This window comes from Pseudophryne corroboree, chromosome 2, assembly GCF_028390025.1.
Source record: "Pseudophryne corroboree isolate aPseCor3 chromosome 2, aPseCor3.hap2, whole genome shotgun sequence".
NCBI classification, from domain to species: domain Eukaryota; kingdom Metazoa; phylum Chordata; class Amphibia; order Anura; family Myobatrachidae; genus Pseudophryne; species Pseudophryne corroboree.
Window position 1 is genome coordinate 1,008,193,371 of NC_086445.1, and position 20,388 is coordinate 1,008,213,758.

Here is a 20,388-nt window from a genome sequence, read left to right on the forward strand (position 1 = left end):
CGTCTCAAAGGCCATCAGGGGCTCAAAAAAGCGCCCGTTACCTCAGATGGCAGACACAGATGTCGACACGGAGTCTGACTCCAGTGTCGACGAGATTGAGACATATACACAATCCACTAGGAACATCCGTTACATGATCTCGGCAATAAAAAATGTGTTACGCATTTCTGACATGAACCCAAGTACCACATAAAAGGGGTTTTATTTTTGGGGAGAAAAAGCAGCCAGTGTTTTGTTCCCCCATCAGATGAATGAATGAAGTGTGTAAAGTAGCGTGGGTTCCCCCAATAAGAAACTGGTAATTTCTAAAAAGTTACTGATGGCGTGCCCTTTCCCGCCAGAGGATAGGTCACGTTGGGAGATATCCCTTAGGGTGGATAAGGCGCTCACACGTTTGTCAAAAAAGGTGGCACTGCCGTCTTAGGATACGGCCACCTTGAAGGAGCCTGCTGATAAAAAGCAGGAGACTATCCTGAAGTCTGTATATACACACTCAGGTTATATACTGAGACCTGCAATCGCCTAAGCATAAATAGTGCTGCTGCAGCGTGGTCTGATACCCTGTCAGATAATATTAATACTCTAGGACAGGGAAAATAGTTTGCTAACATAGAGCATATTAAAGACGTTGTCTTATATATAAAGGATGCACAGAGGGATATTTGCCGGCTGGCATCCAGAATTAATGCAATGTCCATTCTGCCAGGAGGGTATTAGAAACCCGGCAGTGGACAGGTGATGCTGCCTATAAAAGGCGCATGGAGATTCTGCCTTATAAGGGTGAGGAATTGTTGGGGATGGTCTCTGGGACCTCGTATCCACAGCAACAGCTGGGAAGAATTTTTTTTTTTTACCTCAGGTTTCCTCACAGCCTAAGAAAGCACCGTATTTTCAGGTACAGTCCTTTCGGCTTCAGAAAAGCAAGCGGGTAAAAGGCGCTTCCTTTCTGCACAGAGACAAGGGAAGAAGGAAAAAGCTGCACCAGCAGCCAGTTCCCAGGATCAAAAATCTTCCCCCGCCTCCTCTGAGTCCACCGCTTGACGTTGGGGCTCCACAGGTGGAGACAGGTGCGGTAGGGGCGCGTCTCGGGAACTTCAGGGACCAGTGGGTTTGCCCACAGGTGGATCCCTAGGTTCTGCAAATAGTATCACAGGGATACAGGCTGGAGTTCGAGGCGACTCCCCCTCGCCGTTACCTCACCTCAGCCTTGCCTGCTGCCCTCGGAGAAAGGTAGTACTGGCGGCAATTCACAAGCTGCACTTCCAGCAGGTGAAATCTAGGTACCCCTCCTTCAACAAGGCCGGGGTTACTATTCCAAAATGTTGTGGTACCGAAACCAGACGGTTCTAAAATTGAAAGCCTTGAACACTTATATACGAAGGTTCTAGTTCGAAATGGAATCGCTCAGGGCGATTATTGCAAGCCTGGATGGTATCACTGGAAATCAAGGATGCTTACCTGCATGTCCCTATTTACCCTTTTCACCAGGAGTACCTCAAAATTGTGGTACAGGATTGTCATTACCAATTCCAGACGTTGCCGTTGGTCTGTCCCCGGCACCGAGGTATTTACCAAGGTAATGGCCGAAATAATTATCCCGTACTTGGACGATCTCCTTATAAAGGCGAGGTCCAGGGAGCAGTTGTTCGGCGGAGTAGCACTATCTCGGGAAGTGCTACAACAGCACGGCTGAATTCTGAATATTCCAAAGTCGCAGCTGGTTCCTACGACGCGTCTACTGTTCCTGAATATGGTTCTGGACACAGAACAGGATAAAAAGGGTTTCTCCCGGAGGAGAAGTCCAAGGAGTTGTCGTCTCTAGACAGAGACCTCCTAATACAAATACAGGTGTCGGTGCATCAATGCACGCGAGCCCTGGGAAGGATGGTAGCTTCTTACGAAGAAATTCCATTCGCCAGGTCCCATTCAAGGATTTTCCAGTGGGATCTGTTGGACATGTGGTCCAGGTCGCATCTTCAGATACATCGGCGGATAACCCTGTCTCCAAGGGCCAGGGTGTCGTCGTTGTGGTGGCTGCAGAGTGCTCATCTTCTAGGGGGCCGCAGATTCGGCATACAGGACTGGGTCCTGGTGACCACGGATGCCAGCCTTCGAGGCTGGGGGGCAGTCACACAGGGAAGAAACTTCCAAGGCTATGGACAAGTCAGGAGACTTCCCTACACATAAATATTCTGGAACTAAGGGCCATTTACAATGCCCTAAGTCAGGCTAGACCCCTGCTTCAACACCGGCCGGTGCTGATCCAGTCAGACAACATCACGGCGGTCGCTCATGTACACAACAGGGCGGCACAAGAAGCAGGATGGCGATGGCAGAAGCCACAAGGATTCTCCGATGGGCGGAAAATCATGTGTTAGCACTGTCAGCAGTGTTCATTCCCGGAGTGGACAACTGAGAAGCAGACTTTCTCAGAAGACACGACCTCCACCCGGGAGAGTGGGGACTTCATCCAGAAGTCTTCCAAATGATTGTACACCGTTGGGAAAGTCCACAGGTGGACATGATGGCGTCCCGCCTCAACTAAAAGTTACAAAGATATTGCGCCAGGTCAAGGACCCTCAGGCGATAGCTGTGGACGCTCTGGTTACACCGTGGGTGTACCAGTCGGTGTATGTGTTCCCTTCTCTGCCTCTCTTACCCAGGGTAATGAGAATAATAAGAAGGAGAGGAGTAAGAACTATACTCATTGTTCCGGGTTGGCCAAGAAGAGCTTGGTAACCAGAACTCCAAGAAATGATCTCAGAGGACCTATGGCCTCTGCCGCTCAGACAGGACCTGCTGCAGCAGGGGGCCTGTCTGTTTCAAGACGTACCGCGGCTGCGTTGACGGCATGGCGGTTTAACGCCGGATCCTGAAGGAAAAGGGAATTCCGGAGGAAGTTATCCCTACGCTATTTAAAGCTAGGAAAGAAGTGAACGCTAACCATTATCACCGCATAGGGCGGAAATATGTTGCGTACTGTGAGGCCAGGAAGGCCCCAAAGGAGAAATTTCAGCTAGGTCGATTTCTGCACTTCCTACAGTCAGAGGTGACTATGGGCCTACAATTGGGTTCCATTAAGGTCCAGATTTCGGCTCTATCGATTTTCTTCCAAAATGGAACTGGCTTCACTGCCTGAAATTCAGACATTTGTCAAGGGAGTGCTGCATATTCAGCCTCCTTTTGTGCCTCCAGTGGCACCGTGGGACCTCAACGTGGTGTTGGGTTTCCTAAAGTCACATTGGTTTGAGCCACTCAAAACCGTGGATTTAAAATATCTCACGTGGAAAGTGGTCATGCTTTTGGCCTTGGCTTCGGCAAGGCGGGTGGCAGAATTGGCGGCTTTGTCATGCAAAAGCCCCTATTTGATTTTCCATATGGATAGGGCAGAATTGAGGACTAGTCCCCAGTTTCTTCCTAAGGTGGTATCAGCTTTTCACTTGAACCAACCTATCGTGGTGCCTGCGGCTACTAGGGACTTGGAGGACTCCAAGTTACTGGACGTAGTCAGGGCCTTGAAAATTTATGTTTCCAGGACGGCTGGAGTCAGGAAGACTGACTCGCTATTTATCCTGTATGCACCAAACAAGATGGGTGCTCCTGCTTCAAAGCAGACTATTGCTCGCTGGATTTGTAGCACAATTCAGCTTGCGCATTCTGTGGCTGGCCTGCCGCAGCCTAAATCTGTAAAAGCCCATTCCACGAGGAAAGTGGGCTCTTCTTGGGCGGCTGCCCGAGGGGTCTCGGCTTTACAACTTTGCCGAGCTGCAACTTGGTCAGGGGCAAACACGTTTGCAAAATTCTACAAATTTGATACCCTGGCTGAGGAGGACCTTGAGTTCTCTCATTCGGTGCTGCAGAGTCATCCGCACTCTCCCGCCCGTTTGGGAGCTTTGGTATAATCCCCATGGTCCTTACGGAGTCCCCAGCATCCACTAGGACGTTAGAGAAAATAAGATTTTACTCACCGGTAAATCTATTTCTCGTAGTCCGTAGTGGATGCTGGGCGCCCGTCCCAAGTGCGGACTGTCTGCAATACTTGTATATAGTTATTGGTAACTAAAAGGGTTAATGTTGAGCCATCTGTTGAGAGGCTCTGTTATGTTCATACTGTTAACTGGGTATAATATCACGAGTTATACGGTGTGATTGGTGTGGCTGGTATGAGTCTTACCCGGGATTCAAAATCCTTTCCTTATTGTGTCAGCTCTTCCGGGCACAGTATCCTTACTGAAGTCTGGAGGAGGGTCATAGTGGGAGGAGCCAGTGCACACCAGGTAGTCCTAATTCTTTCTTAGCTGTGCCCAGTCTCCTGCGGAGCCGCTATTCCCCATGGTCCTTACGGAGGTCCCAGCATCCACTACGGACTACGAGAAATAGATTTACCGGTGAGTAAAATCTTATTTTTTGCAGTGTCTTGTGTAAGCTATGGTCATATTCTGGATATGTTTTTTATATTCATGTAATTTGATTTTGAGACAGATTGAATGTGGGAAACAAAGGACATTTCCGAGTCAAGTATGACACCTAGGCAGCGAGCTTGTGGGGTGGAATTGATTGTTGTGTTCTCAACAGTGATAAAGATTTCAGGTTGGTAACTACTATTGGCCGGTGGAAATATAATTAACTCTATTTTGGAAATATTAAGTTTGAGGTGGCAGTAAGCCATTCAGTGACCCGAACCAATACAGATGGTGACAAATCTGGGGAGGATAGGTAGATTTGAGTATCATCTGCATACAGATGATACTGAAATCCAAAAGAGCTGACTAGTTTACCGAGAGATGAGGTAAAGATTGAGAAAAGCCTAAGGACCTAAGACTGAGCCTTGCGGTACTCCAACTGACAGAGGTAGTGAAGAGAAGGTGGATTCAGAGTAGCACACACTGAAGGAGAGATTAGATAGGGTAGGATCCAAGAGAGGGCTGTGTCATGAAGACCTGTGGATTGTAGTGTTTGTATGAGAAGAGAGTGGTCAACAGTGTAAAAAGCAGCAGAGAGATCTAGAAGAATAAGAAGAGAGTAATGGCCTTTGGACTCCGCAGTGACCAGATCATTCACTACTTTAGTCAGTGCTGTCTCTTTGGAGTGTTGGGAACCAAAGCCTGACTGAAGTGGGTCTAATAAGCTGTGTGAATTAAGAAAGTATGTGAGGCGAGAGTAGGCAAGTTTCTCAAGTAAAAAAAAATTACCAATTGGTAAAAGTCAGGCGCTAAGTTAGGGCTGGTTCACTAATCAGCAGCTGCCAAAGATAGGGTTAGTCACTCCTATATAAGAATAAACATAAAAACAAGGAAAAGGCAGCGCTAAAATATGAGAAATGGATTGTCTGTCAAGTTCATACAATTTAATAAATATAAACACACATATGGCTCAATAAACTGTTAAAAAATAATTTAAAAAGATCACCCAGATCCTCTATAGATGCAAATAAGCCAGTTAACTACTGGAATAATAGGAATTGAAGTGGACGATTCTTACTCCTGTAGAACTGATGGCACAGTCCAATAGGCATAAATTACGACTATATAACACCCGCTGGAGGGTAGTCCTAAAGGTAAATAAGTCCGAATAGGGTCCTCACCATAGCTACAGATGTCTTGAATATTACAGTCTGTATTGAAGCAAGTAGTAGGAGATCGTCCACATGAAATAACTTTGTCCAATCCAGAGATAAAACCGGCATCTATGTGCAAAGGCGTCCTTTAAAATCGGGTGACCGCAAGCCCACCAACGCGTTTCGCTGCCAAGCCTTGCAGCTTTTTCAAGGTAGTTCTTGGGCACACCAAACTGTGTATTTATACCATACTGATTACATAAGCGGTATCACCTGACAGACCAATCCATTAGAGTAAAAACGTCTCAAAACGTTTAATCAGTTATAGATTTATTTCCTAACGTGACTCAGAAGAAGACAGACACAAATATTTTAATATTTTAATAAGCCCTAAATCTTTAAAAAGAGTTAACTTAAAAACTACAGATTTACTTCCGGGTGGTGAGGCACACGTGTGGTCATGTGACTTCCGGTCCCCTATGTAATATCCGGACCTTGACCCGCACTTTGCGTTTCACCAGTATTAGATTAGCGGAAGTGACCAATTTATACTCACATTCGGCACTCTCTAACATTAAAATTAAATAGTTAATTTACTATCGATGTTAAACCAGAGCGGACCAATACTAAAATATATTAGGATAGACCTTCTCGTATTATAGAAAGAGTCTACTATATTTATAGATGGGCAGCGTCATCGGAGTCACAGGGGACCACAAACGCGGTCACGTGACTTCCAGTTTATGACGTCATATCCAGGCTGTGACACGCACTTTGCGTTCCATTGCTTTTTAACCCACCAAGGGACCAACTGAAGTAACATTAATTCCTATCGAACCAGAATCAAATATAATCCAATAAAATTGTAACTTTTCAATACCTGGATTTAACAATTAATAATGTATCTCAAAGTGGCCTCTTCTTATAAAACAGTACATCAATATGTTAATCAGAATAACATCACGTGACCTGCGTTCCATCCCATTACTTGTTCAGTTCATGATATACAAAAAAATCACGTGATATTTAAATACCATTTCTGGGTTACCTCATTAGAGTACATAGATAATAGATAACTAGAGAAATCCAATGATGTTCTTAACCATATTTGAAGTAGATCTCAGAAGGAAAAAAAAAACCTCTGTAACAGTTTATTAAGCCATATGTGTGTTTATATATATTAATTTGTATGAACTTGACAGACAATCCATTTCTAATTTTTTTTGCGCTGCCTTTTCCTTTTTCCTGTTGTCATTATGATTTAAAATGAGTAAACACAGTTGTTTGACAATAAATGGCATCACCCAACCACTAACCATGAGTGAAAGAAAAGTTTGTGAGTTATCATTCATATTCTCTGACAAATGGCCAGAAAATCACAAATTCTGCTAGGGTATCATCTGGAATACTGTGTCCAGTTCTGGAGACCCTATCTCCAGAAGGATATAAATACATTAGAGAGTGTACAAAGAAGGGCAACTAAAATGGAGCATGGCCTACATCACAAAACTTACCCGGAAAGGCTAAAAGATCTTAACATGTATGTTATGGAGGAGAGAAGGGAAAGGGGGGACATGATAGAAACTTTCAAATATATCAAGGGTCTTAACAAAGTTCAGGAGGGAAACATTCTTCAAAGGAAAGAAGTATTAGAACTCGAGGGCATACATTGAGACTGGAGGGGGAGAGGTTCAGGGGAAATTTAAGGAAAAATTACTTCACAGAAAGGGTAGTGGATAAGTGGAATAGCCTCCCATCAGAGGTGGTAGAGGCTAAGACTGTAGGGCAATTTAAACATGCTTGGGACAGGCATATGAATATCCTTACAAAGAATTAAGGTTAAAAAAGGGTTGATATTGCCTAAAGGATAAAATAAAAAAGGGGCAGACTAGATGGGCCAAGTGGTTCTTATCTGCCGTCAAATTCTATGTTTCTATGTTTCTATATGTAAACTTATGAGCACAACTGTATATATATATATATATATATATATATAGATTTATATATAGATATATATATAAATATAAATCTGGAAACCCCCCCTAAAAAATCCTGCGTTTGCCCCTGACTTGTGGGATCAAATGAAGAGAGAGTGCCAGAGGGTTCAGGCAGAGAATTGAGCAGGTCACTGGCTGAGGAAGAGCATGCCATTTCATCTCGGATCTTATCACTCTTGTCCTTGAAGTAGGAAGCAAGATCTTGCGCCTTGATAGTGGCTGGTGGGTTGGGTGAGGGAGGGTTCAAAAGTGATTTAAATGTATTAAAAAGTCACATGACATCTAGTAAAGATGAGGGTTTATGCGTGTTCTTAAATTATAAAGAATATCATGGCGTGGCTTTGTTCACGTTCAAACAGGTCTTGGTTTGAGAATTTTAGTGGGTTCTGAAAAGTTCACCTCTCCTTTGCAACAGCATACCCCATAAGGGGGCAGAGGGACATGTGTGGTAATTGCTCCCGGTTTGTATGGGTCCTGGGGTTGTGCATCGCCGCTAGCATTGAGTAGAAGCTCAATGCCGTAGGCTGGACAGCACCGTCTGAGGGCTAAGATATGGCCAGCCCTTTGCTCGGTCTGTCTCCATCCATCTCACATGCGTGGTGGCTCCCAGACGGTCTCTGGTGTCTGTAAGGCCACAGCGTGCCATGATATGGTGCAGAACGCAATTCAGCAGTAAAAAAAAGACAGCGTGCTTCTCAACATTAACACAACCATAAAGGCCTAGCTGGAACACTACCTTACATCCAGCTCACCACCATGTTTTTATCCTTTTTATAAGGTAGCACTTTTATAATATTAAGTATGTCAATTTTTGGGGGGTTCACAAACTTCAGTCTGACTAGCAACTTGTGTAGGTCCTAACTGATTATTTGTGTGATTTCTGCTGCTCCCAATAATTCTCAGAGTATGTGTATGTAATAGTCTCGCTATCACTGAGGTTCAGGTAAGAGCACTGGTCTGGTAGTCATGGAGAAAGAGACTAAACACAAAACGGGTGTGGTATTGAAGACCTGCAGTAATTACTGACATAGTCATTAGATCGTCACCATATTGTCAACTTGCGTAGGGTCAAAAGGCCAACATGGAAAAGGTCAGCATGGCCCAAAAAATGTTGACACAAGTTTTTAAGTGTAATTTTCTATGTTTCATCATACGTGACCACAGTTATTGCAAACGGATACCCTCGCAGGCTTGCTTCGCTTGGCCACTTTGGGCAAGGTGACTCGCTCTGCTACCGCTGCGCTCGGCACAAGTTACTTTTCTTAATCATAGTCCACATGGATGGTAAATCAGGCAAAAGTTGAAAAATATGTGAAAAACAAAAAAACCTAACTTGGCCGTTATCATGTAGACCTTTTAAACCTGTCTACATTTTGTCTGTCGTCCTTTTAACCCCTGCTGGCCATTTGACCATATCGACCATATTATCTGTCTGGACACTATGGGGTATATTTACTAAAATTCGTATTTTTCAGAATGAGGTTAAAGTTCAAACACAAATGACAACTTTTTGAATTTATTACGACTAATTTACTAAGCTGTCGTATTCTGCATTTTCGCGTTTTCCGATGTCGATGTCATTCGTATTTTTTGGCAGTGTTTTATGGGAGTGAATAGTAAAACACTGCCGACATTAACACAATGAATCTCGGCCGGATCTGTGAGATCCGTGCAGGGCTTCATTGTGCACCTTTCGTAAAAAAAAATAACATTGTTACAAATCTAAAAAAAAAAATGCGTGGGGTCCCTTCCCCCTAAGCAAAACCAGCCTCGGGCTCTTTGAGCCCGTCCTGGTTGACAAAATATGGTGAAAAAAATGACAGGGGTTCCCCCATATTTCTTAAACCAGCACCGGGCTCTGCGCCTGGTCCTGGTTCCAAAAATACGGGGGACAAAAAGCGTAGGGGTCCCCCGTATTTTTTAAACCAGCACTGGGCTCCACTAGCCAGGTACATAATGCCACAGCCGGGGGACACTTTTATACTGGTCCCGGCGGCCCTGGCATTACATACCCAACTAGTCACCCCTGGCCGGGGTACCCTGGAGGAGTGGGAACCCCTTAAATCAAGGGGTCCCCCCCCTCCAGCCACCCAAGGGCCAGGGGTGAAGCCCGAGGCTGTCCCCCCCCCCCCCATCCAAGGGCGGCGGATGGGGGGCTGATAGCCTTTTGAAAAAAATGTGAATATTGTTTTTTGTAGCAGTACTACAAGTCCCAGCAAGCCTCCCCCGCAAGCTGGTACTTGGAGAACCACAAGTACCAGCATGCTGTGGAAAACCGGGCCCGCTGGTACCTGTTGTACTACTACTAAAAAAATACCCCCAAAAAACCAGGACACACACACCGTGACAGTATAAGTTTATTATTATTATTATTATTATTATTATTGTCGTTTATTTATATGGTGCCACAAGGGTTCTGCAGCGCCTAACAAAGTAGAGAAACAACTGAGCAAAACATGAAAACTAAAGCTAAAGCTTGCCATACACCTAAAGATTTATTGTCAGATCTGGCTGGTTGGAATGAAGATCTGGTAATGTATGCGGGCAAATGACAATTGACCATTTGCTCCTAAATGCCGTAAAACTGTCAAAAACGGTTGTTCAGACAAATTGGTTAAATCAAATGGATTTAACAAATTTGTCTGATTGACCATTTTTGTCTGTTTCCAGTGTTTGTGAGCAATTGGTCAATTTCTGCATCAGGGGACACGAGACTGAAATAATCCTCAGGGTGGCAGAAACCGAGGGGTAGGTGCCGTTGTAGGAAGTAGAGTAGAAAATAGTAAAAAAGCGAGAAAAGCACATGAGGGTAGAGGGTCCTGCTAGTGATATCTTACAATCTGAAGGGGAGGGGCAGCCAGACAGATGACACAGATAGGGTAGAAGTGAGCATTTAACAGAGGGTTAGGATGAGAGACGCTTGGGTTTCATGAAGAAGTGGGTCTTGAGAACCCGTTTAAAATTTTGTAGAGAGGTGGAGATTCTGATGGGGAGAGTCACAGATTCCAGAGGTAGGGAGCACCACGGCCAAAATCTTGCAAAAGCAAAAACATCAAGTAATGCAGGCCCATACCTCTACAGGCCGATTCCCTGTTCTGCCATATGGCGTATTCTGATCATAAGCAATTTGTCGGGGGATAGTCAAAATCCTACAGGCTAAAAATCCCTGACTCGAAGATTCTAATAGTTTTGTGTGGAATCAGCGAATCAAGGATTTCAAACATGTTGGATTTTGCTAACGACCCGGCCCAGGAATTTCCCCAATACTTACCTGATTTATGGGCCCATAATGTTGCACCTTGGTAAAACCATGTTACGCTCCAAGTGCGGCAATATTTGTTTTCTTTTTTATATTTTTATTGTAGTAATTGGGGCAGATTTAAAAGGTGCAGAGAGATTTAGGGAAAGATTTACTAAAGCTTCTAAAAATAAAACTAAGAGATGTTTCCCATAACAACCAATCAGATTTCAGCTATCATGTCTCTATGAAAAACAGAATCTGGATGGTTGCTACGGGCAACGCCTTCACTTATCTGTTTTAGAGGCTTTAGTAAATATACCCCTTAGATGTGAGAGGGGCGTGTCCAAAGTCAATTCTAAATTGCAGTGTAAAAATAAAGCTATCCAGCATTTGTGGGCTACATGCAAACGCAGTGAGTATTTACCCTGCATGCAGAAAGAAATATGTTTATTTGGTTTGTTCCAGATACAAAGTAAAGGGGTGTACACACTGTGAGATAAATCTGTAAGATTTTGACTATATAGTCAAAATCTTAAGGAAAGTTAGTGCATATCTCATAGTGTAAAGCCCCCTACACACTGAGCGATTATGAGCTGAAAGCAGCTCACGTTTGGTATGTTGAGTTACTTTCCGCTCAAAACCTCCCAGTGTGTATGCCCCGGTGATGAGCGCTGGTGCGCGCCCCTGCTTCATCGCCGGCGGCAGCCGTTCATCTGCTGGTATCACCAGCAGATGAACGGCGGGGTGGATGGCTTTCCATAGCGTCCTGCTATGGAAAGCCATTCACCCACGCTGACATCGCTGGGCAGGGGGGAAAATAGCTCAGTGTGTATGCACTGAGCGATTTTCAGCCCAGCTATGTCAGCGATCATCGCTGTGCATACACGCTGGGCAAAAATGCACCTTAAGGCAACTTGCGATACAGATTCTATCCCTATGCGCGCTCCCGTGGGGTTGGTAGCGTAAGGCTAGATAGACTGTGCAGGCAAGTCAATCTTGACTATCTAGTGTACGATCTAGTACAAAGTATAGACAAAATCTCAAGCACAGATATGGGCCCTACACACTTAGCAATCTGCCGCCGAGCTGCCCGACGGCGGATACGGTAGACGGGCGACCCGGCGGCGGGGGGGAGGGGACAGGAGGAGCGAAGTTTCTTCACTCCCCCGTCACCCGGCTCCATAACAGTGCGTGCAAATATGGACGAGATCGTCCATATTGGCCTGCATGCACAAGCGACGGGGCACCAGCGATAAACGAGTGCGGGGCCGTGCATCGTTCATCGCTGGTGCCTCCACACTGAAAGATATGAACGGTATCTCGTTCATTAATGTGAATGCTGATTATTTTACAGGACGAAAGCAATACCCTAATACACTTAAATTCGAGCCGCTGCGGCCGCTGTATGTAATCCTTCCCTACGTACTTTTTACACAGTTAGCGTACAAAGGCTCGTACCCTGTACGCACTTTGCGTACTCACGCCACGACGGACGTACAAAGTGCACGCAGTGCATACACACACACACGGACACACTGAGAGCACAGTGCAGCTACACGTGTGGTAGAAATACACCTTAAACCTTAGCAGGAAATGGGACACCAACTGTATTTCAAAAACTATGTTGGGGTCCAACCCACCAACGGTTATTTTACTTAGCAGGGGGTTACAACAATAATACAATACAATAAGAGAAAAAGGCTACAGTCAATGATACATAAGTTTGTTCGCCTGCGGTTCCCGGTCCGGTCTTCAGTCATCAAGGTAGATGACCTTCAGAGATTGTGTGTGACCGGGCCTGCAGCTGGCTTTTTATACATTTGTCCAAAACCTAACACAATGGAAACTGTAATCTCTTCATCTATTGGTCACTGGGATGGTCATTTACAGTACAGGAGAAGTCATAGGTCGGCTTGAATAGGTGGTCGATGTCTGGTCCAGGTGCACTTGCAGTTGGTCTCCACTGGGTTCCCGCCGAATATCAGGAGTACAGTAAATACAGTTGATATTAATATTCTGCTCCTGCGCATAACTATTCGCAGGAGCGTGCGATCTTCCGCAAACCAACACCGGAATATTGCTCTAAAAATACCCTACAGCTGGATACCAAACACCACCTCCTAACCTAATTCTGTCCCCTCATATCCTGTAAAGGTGAATCCCTTTGTTATTATACCCTTTAAGCAAGTGTAACTCGCTGGTGTGTTGCATGCTGACTATGTGTAAATCGTGCACTATGTGTATTAAATATGTAATGTGTTTTTATGGCTTTTCCATGCGATCACAAATACTACCGTAATTACTCATACCACGCGCTAATACGCAGGACCGCGTGAGCGGTCATACGCAACTTGCGAATATGTTCACGCACGGCAGAACAAGTACGCGCACGGAGGCCATCTGTGTGTAGTTTGTACGTGATGTGTGTACTGAAATATTTTCGACTTCGACAGTCCACCCTTTTGCAGTCATCAATAACTGCCACACTACTACTAAACAGAAAATATTATCTACACAATATATACAAATTTGGATGATCGGGGGAGAGTTGTAGGTGGGAAATGTATAGCCTAGTGGGATAGTAAAAAGCATGTATGTATGAATCAATGTCTGAGGGGCATGTATCATCGTGCCGTATATGTTCTAAATAATCTTTGAGGTATTGCGAAGTATACATTAAATCCTTCTTATACCGTATTAAGGGTCTGTACTTGGGCAAACAAACACTACCGAGCTTCGTTCGGGCAAGGGCTTTTAATCCCTCGCCTCTTCGGCTTCTAATACCAACAAATGGGGAGCACATTTAGTTGATGATACATGGAGGGGGAACATATGTGAGTGCTAGTATATGTGAATAACACCTGTCGACTATGTGTGCCATTAACTGGAGGTTGCAGAGATGAAGATAAGACACATGTATAAAAATGCATTCACATAAGCATTGGGTAGGGCTGACGTCTTTTCCGGTTGGATGTTTCCGGATAAAGGGGGAAACAGAGAAAAATGGTGAAAGAAACAGGCCATGAAATTCATTTACAATCCTTATCATAGCACTGTCTCTATGGATGGATCATAAATCAAATCTGCTGCTGTAACAACGCCCTCGCTCCTTATACTCATCAATTTGTGCTGTGCTTGCGCCGCGTCAGAATTCGAACACACCTAAATATCAAAACAATAATTATGACGACACCTAGGATACACAGGAGAAACTTTCCTACACTTGCAATTACATTCTGCACCCACTCTCCTAATCCAGAAAACCATTTGAGTGGGTTTAGCCATGAGACCCAGCCAGTCAATTCATTACCCACAGCCGTCAAGGTAAGATTATGTCTCCTCCGGAACATCCACTTCAACTGCAAGATCTCGTCCATCCTTTGATCGATGATCTCCGTGGGGTCGTCAGTGCTGTTCGTAATGTACGTACAGCACTTCACACCATATTGAGTTGCCAAAGTGATACAGTACCCACCCGTCACAGCCGTGACATAATTCAGGACCATCCTGTGCTGGACCAACTCCTTCTTGTAGGCTTGTAACTCCCTGCCCGTATACCTAAAGGTGTCATCATACATCTCAGTGATATTATCTATCAAGTTCGCAAGCGCATGGATGTACCTAAAATGTATAATTCCTCTGGCAGTACGGGTGATGTCTAATGCAAGAAGACTTTGAATCCCGGTGGATTCATGGATCAAATCAGAGGTTGTGTGCTCTGCCCTATCTATGATGTGTCTCTTGATGATGTGTTCATAGTGGGTATAAGTATAAGGAGTCTGAGCATTGCGGTGAATGTCTTTCATTTGATCATGCTCTAAGGTCATGACCTCTGGTAGTACCCTTCCAATGTAACACAATCCCTCAGAGCTCGGAGTGAGCAACTTGTACGCTTTCCTCCCACATATGAAATAGGCATCATCTGGGAGAACACAGGGGACAAAATGTAACAACACCATATTGCAAATTTTCCAGGTAAAAAAACCAATCCCTAATTCTCTCATCTGCTCAGTACACGTATCAGGCTGGATGATGTGGGCACAATACCCTGGTGATACTTTTCCAACCCACATGGTCTTGCTCCCACGTGTATACCTATACCGAAAATACCTCCCACTGTTGGCTATCTTGCGTACAAGTTCAGAGTCAATAGGAATCCTATCAGCTCTGTGTGAAAAGGTCATTGTCTCGATATTCCAGGTTACTTCCCAATTCCGGGTTTTCGGAAATGGGAGACATTAAAGCATATTAGTGATCTATCTACATGATACTGGTGGAGCTTCAAGCTAGGGGGCCTAGATATATTGAATTTCTTGTCCACCGGTCTCCCACCCTATAATTCGAGTACCTCATCTAACGTTAAAGGATATGGCACTAATCCCGACTTACTCTGTCCTTGAGGTACTTGTGAGCACTTTGGAAAGGAGGGTGATAGACTCTGCACAGGATCTCTCATTCTGAAAACTTGCTAATTTAATTAATATAGGATAAACCTATAGCTATAACGTTAACCAACATTTGGTCATGAGTAATTGAATAATTAATATCTGGCACTAGGTTGGCGGTGCTCCCAGAGGTAGTTCAGTAAACTAGTATAAGGAAAATGTATGGTTCCTGTATAGTACAGGAGCCAAAGAAGAAAAGAAGAAAGACTACAAGTCTCTTCTGGGGCACACTTTTGTTGTGAAATGTGTAATATTGTGGTATTTAAAATATAACTTTTATTAGTATTCCTCAAAAATAAGGGGCTATAAGGCAAAAAGGAACTGAAAAATGATAAGGATACTTTCAATTTATCGAAAGGTTGATCTATCCGATTTAAGCATAGTTGATTGTATAAGGTGATACAAATCAAACTGACTGGCTCCGTTTGGCGAAAATGTATATAGATCTCTCTGATGTTAGAAGAACTACAATTAAAGTATGAACAATATATAGGTTATCTTCTTCCGAAAAAATGAAATGTACTTGTAATAAAAAATACCAATGACAATATACCGGAAGAGAGGGGTATTTCTCTATCTAACAAGCCGTGCTCATCCCTGATAATTGGTGAGAATCTGCTTCCACAATCTGAAGTTGATATAGTGAGTAATAACAATACCTTGGCTCCGGGTCTTATGTTCTGAGTTAGGATATAAATACCTGCAGTACCAAGTATTCTCTGGTGGTCTCCCAACCAGGTACTGACCTGGCCCACAGTGCTTGGCTTCCAAGATCTGACGAGGTTGGGCATACTTAGTGTGGTTTGACCGCAGGTGAATATATCCTGCTTTATGATGCCCGGAACCAAGTATTAAGTACTGAAAGATCCCAAATTTTAGGTGAAATACTTGGGAGCTCTTTAAATCAAGACAATAGTAGCACCAAAATATGTATTAATAATGAAGGTAACAAATTGAGGATGAGTCCTGGACCAGAGTGCGGCTTACTAACAAGCCTGATGCAGTCCCATTGTTGCCATGTTTCACATGTATTTCAGGTCAATATAATGTACATAAGTGAAAAGTCACATCAGTATCTGAGAAACTTATAGTAACAGAAAAATATGCAATTTTGCGGAAGTATTAAATCCGATGGGGCATCAGACAGAAAGAATATATCCTACTGTTAGGTGGAGGGGTGAAATACCCCCCTTGGTAAGTGGAGACCGCCGCTAGAAGTCCATGATAGAGGGTGAGTCCAGCAGAGAGACGCCGGTGTCCGCGGTACGCCGACCGGAAGTTCGGAAACCGGAACTGACAACCGGAAGTGACGACGTACGTTTCGCTCGGGGAGCTTGTTCACGAAGAAGATAACCTATATATTGTTCATACTTTAATTGTAGTTCTTCTAACATCAGAGAGATCTATATACATTTTCGCCAAACGGAGCCAGTCAGTTTGATTTGTATCACCTTATACAATCAACTATGCTTAAATCGGATAGATCAACCTTTCGATAAATTGAAAGTATCCTTATCATTTTTCAGTTCCTTTTTGCCTTATAGCCCCTTATTTTTGAGGAATACTAATAAAAGTTATATTTTAAATACCACAATATTACACATTTCACAACAAAAGTGTGCCCCAGAAGAGACTTGTAGTCTTTCTTCTTTTCTTCTTTGGCTCCTGTACTATACAGGAACCATACATTTTCCTTGTACTTGTGAGCACACCCAGCATTCTGTCTGTTTTAAGACCTTACCCACTAATGAGTGGTAATCACTCAACGGATGTCGGTCCATATCGATATTAATGTTGGACTGACATCTCTGGATGCACCCATCTTCGACTATGTTCTCGCAATACCTGTATCTACAAATACAATAACCCCTCACATTGCCTCTGAGCTCCATGACTACCAGAGCGCTTACTGATAACAGCCTTTACTCGAGTGATGTGCTGCTCTTGAGATCCTACAAATTCGTACTCGCCATCAGAACCCATTCCAGATCCTTGCTCGACCTCTCCGGGACCCTCACCAAAAACAAAATGTACTGAGCAAAAACAGTATTACTAGCAGAACCCGAAATGCAGTCTCTTGTGATAGATCCTTTTCGTTAGGGGAAAGAAGGAAAATAAGGAGGAGAAAAGAAAGGAAAATGCAGGGGGGGGTGAAAAAAGAAAATGGTGCGACAACCGTCCTTTATCTTGTTGCTCTCCGCGCTCAGGTGTCGTTCAACAGTCCTGCCTCTCAGCTTTCCCGGAACAAACACTCTAGTGATACGAGGTTCTCTTCACCTTGCTCTTTGTCACGAGTTTTCTCCGGGTCAGCGATTTTCTTGCAGTGGGACGAGTGGACCCAAGTCTCTCTTTCGGCAACCTTTAATGCTGTTGTGCTGGTTAACAAGACTTGGTACGGTCCTTCCCACCTGTCTATGAGGCAACCTGAGCGTAGAAAATTTTGTATCATCACATAATCCCGAGGCTCAATGTCATGACAGTCACTGTTCGGTAGGTCAGGAATCACCAGCTTTAGATTTCTTTGTTGATTTCTCAGCTGCTGGCTCATCTTAACCAAATATTTCACAGTTATTTCATTATTGCATTTCAAATCATCCTAGGGGTCTATCATTACATGTGGTTGTTGACCAAAAAGAACTTCAAAGGGTGATAAGTTAAGCGGTGACCTGGGAGTGGTTCTGATGCTCTACAACACTAGTGGCAAAGCTTCTGGCCACAACAATCCAGTTTCAGCCATCACTTTGCTCAGCTTGTTCTTAATAGTGCTATTCATTCTCTCCACCTTTGCACTCGCCTGTGGCCGGTACGGAGTATGTAGCTTGCTATTAATTCCCATCACTTTGCACATGACCTGAAAGACTTCACCTGTAAAATGGGTATCCCTATCACTTTCAATCATTCTAGGGATACCATATCTGCAAACAAATTCCTGCACAATTTTCTTTGCAGTGAACGTAGCAGTATTTGTGGCAGCAGGGAACGCTTTTACCCAGTTGGAAAACACGTCAGTACATACTAACACACATTTCAAATTCCTACAAGGTGGTAACTGTATGAAGTTGATTTGTATTACCTGAAAAGGTCAGTCTGTAGGAGGGATATGGGATGGCTCCGTTGGTATTGCCTTACCAATATTCTTCCTCAAGCAAGTAAGACATGTCATTGCTCTCTTACCTGCATGAGAAGAGAATCCTGGCGCACTCCAATAGGTTCTTACCAGCTTGCACATACCCTCTTTGCACAGATGAGTCAGACCGTGTGCCGCCTCAGCTGGACTTGGAAGATATGCTCTGGGGGCCACTGGCTTACCGTGTCCATCTGTCCAAAGTCCTGAGGACTCCTGACCATACCCCTTTGCCTTCCAGACCTACTTTTCCTCTGGGGAACACAAATTTTGCATTTCAATTAGCTGCTGTGTGTTGACCATGTTAAATGTCATCAGTGGTGTGATGTTTGTTTGTATGGTGGTGCTTGCTGCTGATTTATCAGCTTTGTCTGCCCGGCTGTTACCAAGTGATATTGGGTCTTGGTTGTAAGTGTGTGCTTTATACTTGATAACAGCCACTCTGTCTGGTTCTTGTATTGCTGTCAGGAGCCTTTTGATGTGGGACGCATGCGCTACAGGTGTGCCAGCTGCCGTCATGAAATTTCTGAGGTGCCACAGTGCCCCAAAATCATGCACCACTCCAAAGGCGTACCTAGAGTCCGTGTATATATTAGCTGACTTACCTTTGGCCAACTCACATGCTCTGATCAGAGCTACCAGCTTAGCGACTTGCGCTGAGTGTGGTGGGCCCACGGGTTCAGCTTCTATGATACCTTCGTCATCTACAACAGCATATCCGGTGCACAGGTCTCCCGATTCCATCTGTCTGTGACAACTACAGTCAGTGTAGAAGGTAAAGTCTACTCCTTCCAGTGGGTTGTCACTGATGTCAGGTCTCGCAGTGAAAGTTTGGTTCAGGTATTCCATACAATCATGAGTATCAGTGTCTGCACTAAATCCTCCTTCACCATTGTTCTTATCATCCACCCTTTGTGCATGACCAGGCACACTTGGCAAGTAAGTTGCAGGATTTAGTGAGCTGCATCTCTTAATGGTGATGTTTACAGGGGCCATCAGTGATAATTCCCACTTTGTAAACCGAGCAGATGAGACATGTCTGGTTTGGGCGGAGTTTAGTAAGGCTGACACTGCATGAGGTGTATGAATGGTCTAGTCGTGTTCTAACACTACGTCCTCGCTTTTACTTACCAGCAAAGCTATAGCTGCAACACTTCGCAAGCAAGTGGGGAGAGACCATGCTACAGTGTCCAACTGTGCACTGTAGTAGGCTACCAGTCTGCTGGCATCACCATGTCTCTGTGTTAAGACACCTGCCGCGCACCCAGCACTTTCAGTACCGTACAATTCAAAGGGCTTCTCATAATCTGGCACACCTAATGCAGGTGCTTGTGATAAACACTGTTTGAGTCTCTTAAACGCCAGTTTGGACTCATCTGTGTGAGAGACCCGTTCCGGTTTGTTCGAAGAGACCATTTCTTGCAAAGGTAAAGCCAGTATGGAGAACCCTGGAATCCAGTTACGACAGTACCCACACATTCTGAGGAAAGTGCGGATCTGTTGCTGAGTTTGTGGCAGAGTCATGTCGCGAATCGCCTGTATTCTATCAGCGGTGAGGTGTCGAAGTCCTTACGTCAAGCAGTGTCCCAAGTATTTAACCCTGGTCCGGCACAACTGCAACATATCTTTTGAAACCTTGTTTCCTGTCTGGGAAAGGTGAAATGGAAGCTGTTTAGTACCTTTCAAGGACGACTCGAGTGAGTCAGAACACAACAAGTCATCAACATACTGTATTAGCACTGACCCACTTTCAGGTTGAAAAGATTGCAAACAGTCATGTAAGGCCTGGGAGAAAATACTTGGGCTGTCAGTGAAACCTTGGGGGAGACGAGTCCAGGTGTACTGTACTCCCCTGTACGTAAAGGCAAAGAGGTATTGGCTGTCAGGGTGAAGAGGGACAGAAAAGAAAGCAGAGCAGAGATCAATGACAGTGAAGAATTTTGCGGTAGGGGGAATTTGCATGAGGATGACAGCTGGATTGGGCACTACGGGAATTGGCTCTCAACTATTTTGTTTATCCCCCT

The 20,388-nt window shown here is 44.4% G+C and overlaps 1 protein-coding gene and 1 pseudogene across 1 annotated transcript in view; one reads left to right on the top strand and one right to left on the bottom strand.

Moving 5' to 3' along the window:
* The window catches only part of GET1 (guided entry of tail-anchored proteins factor 1), a 339,667-nt gene that overhangs the window by 81,080 nt on the left and 238,199 nt on the right, over positions 1-20,388 (top strand). The gene's annotated exons all lie outside the window — the stretch shown is intronic.
* On the bottom strand, positions 15,938-16,055 carry LOC135052566 (5S ribosomal RNA; annotated as a pseudogene).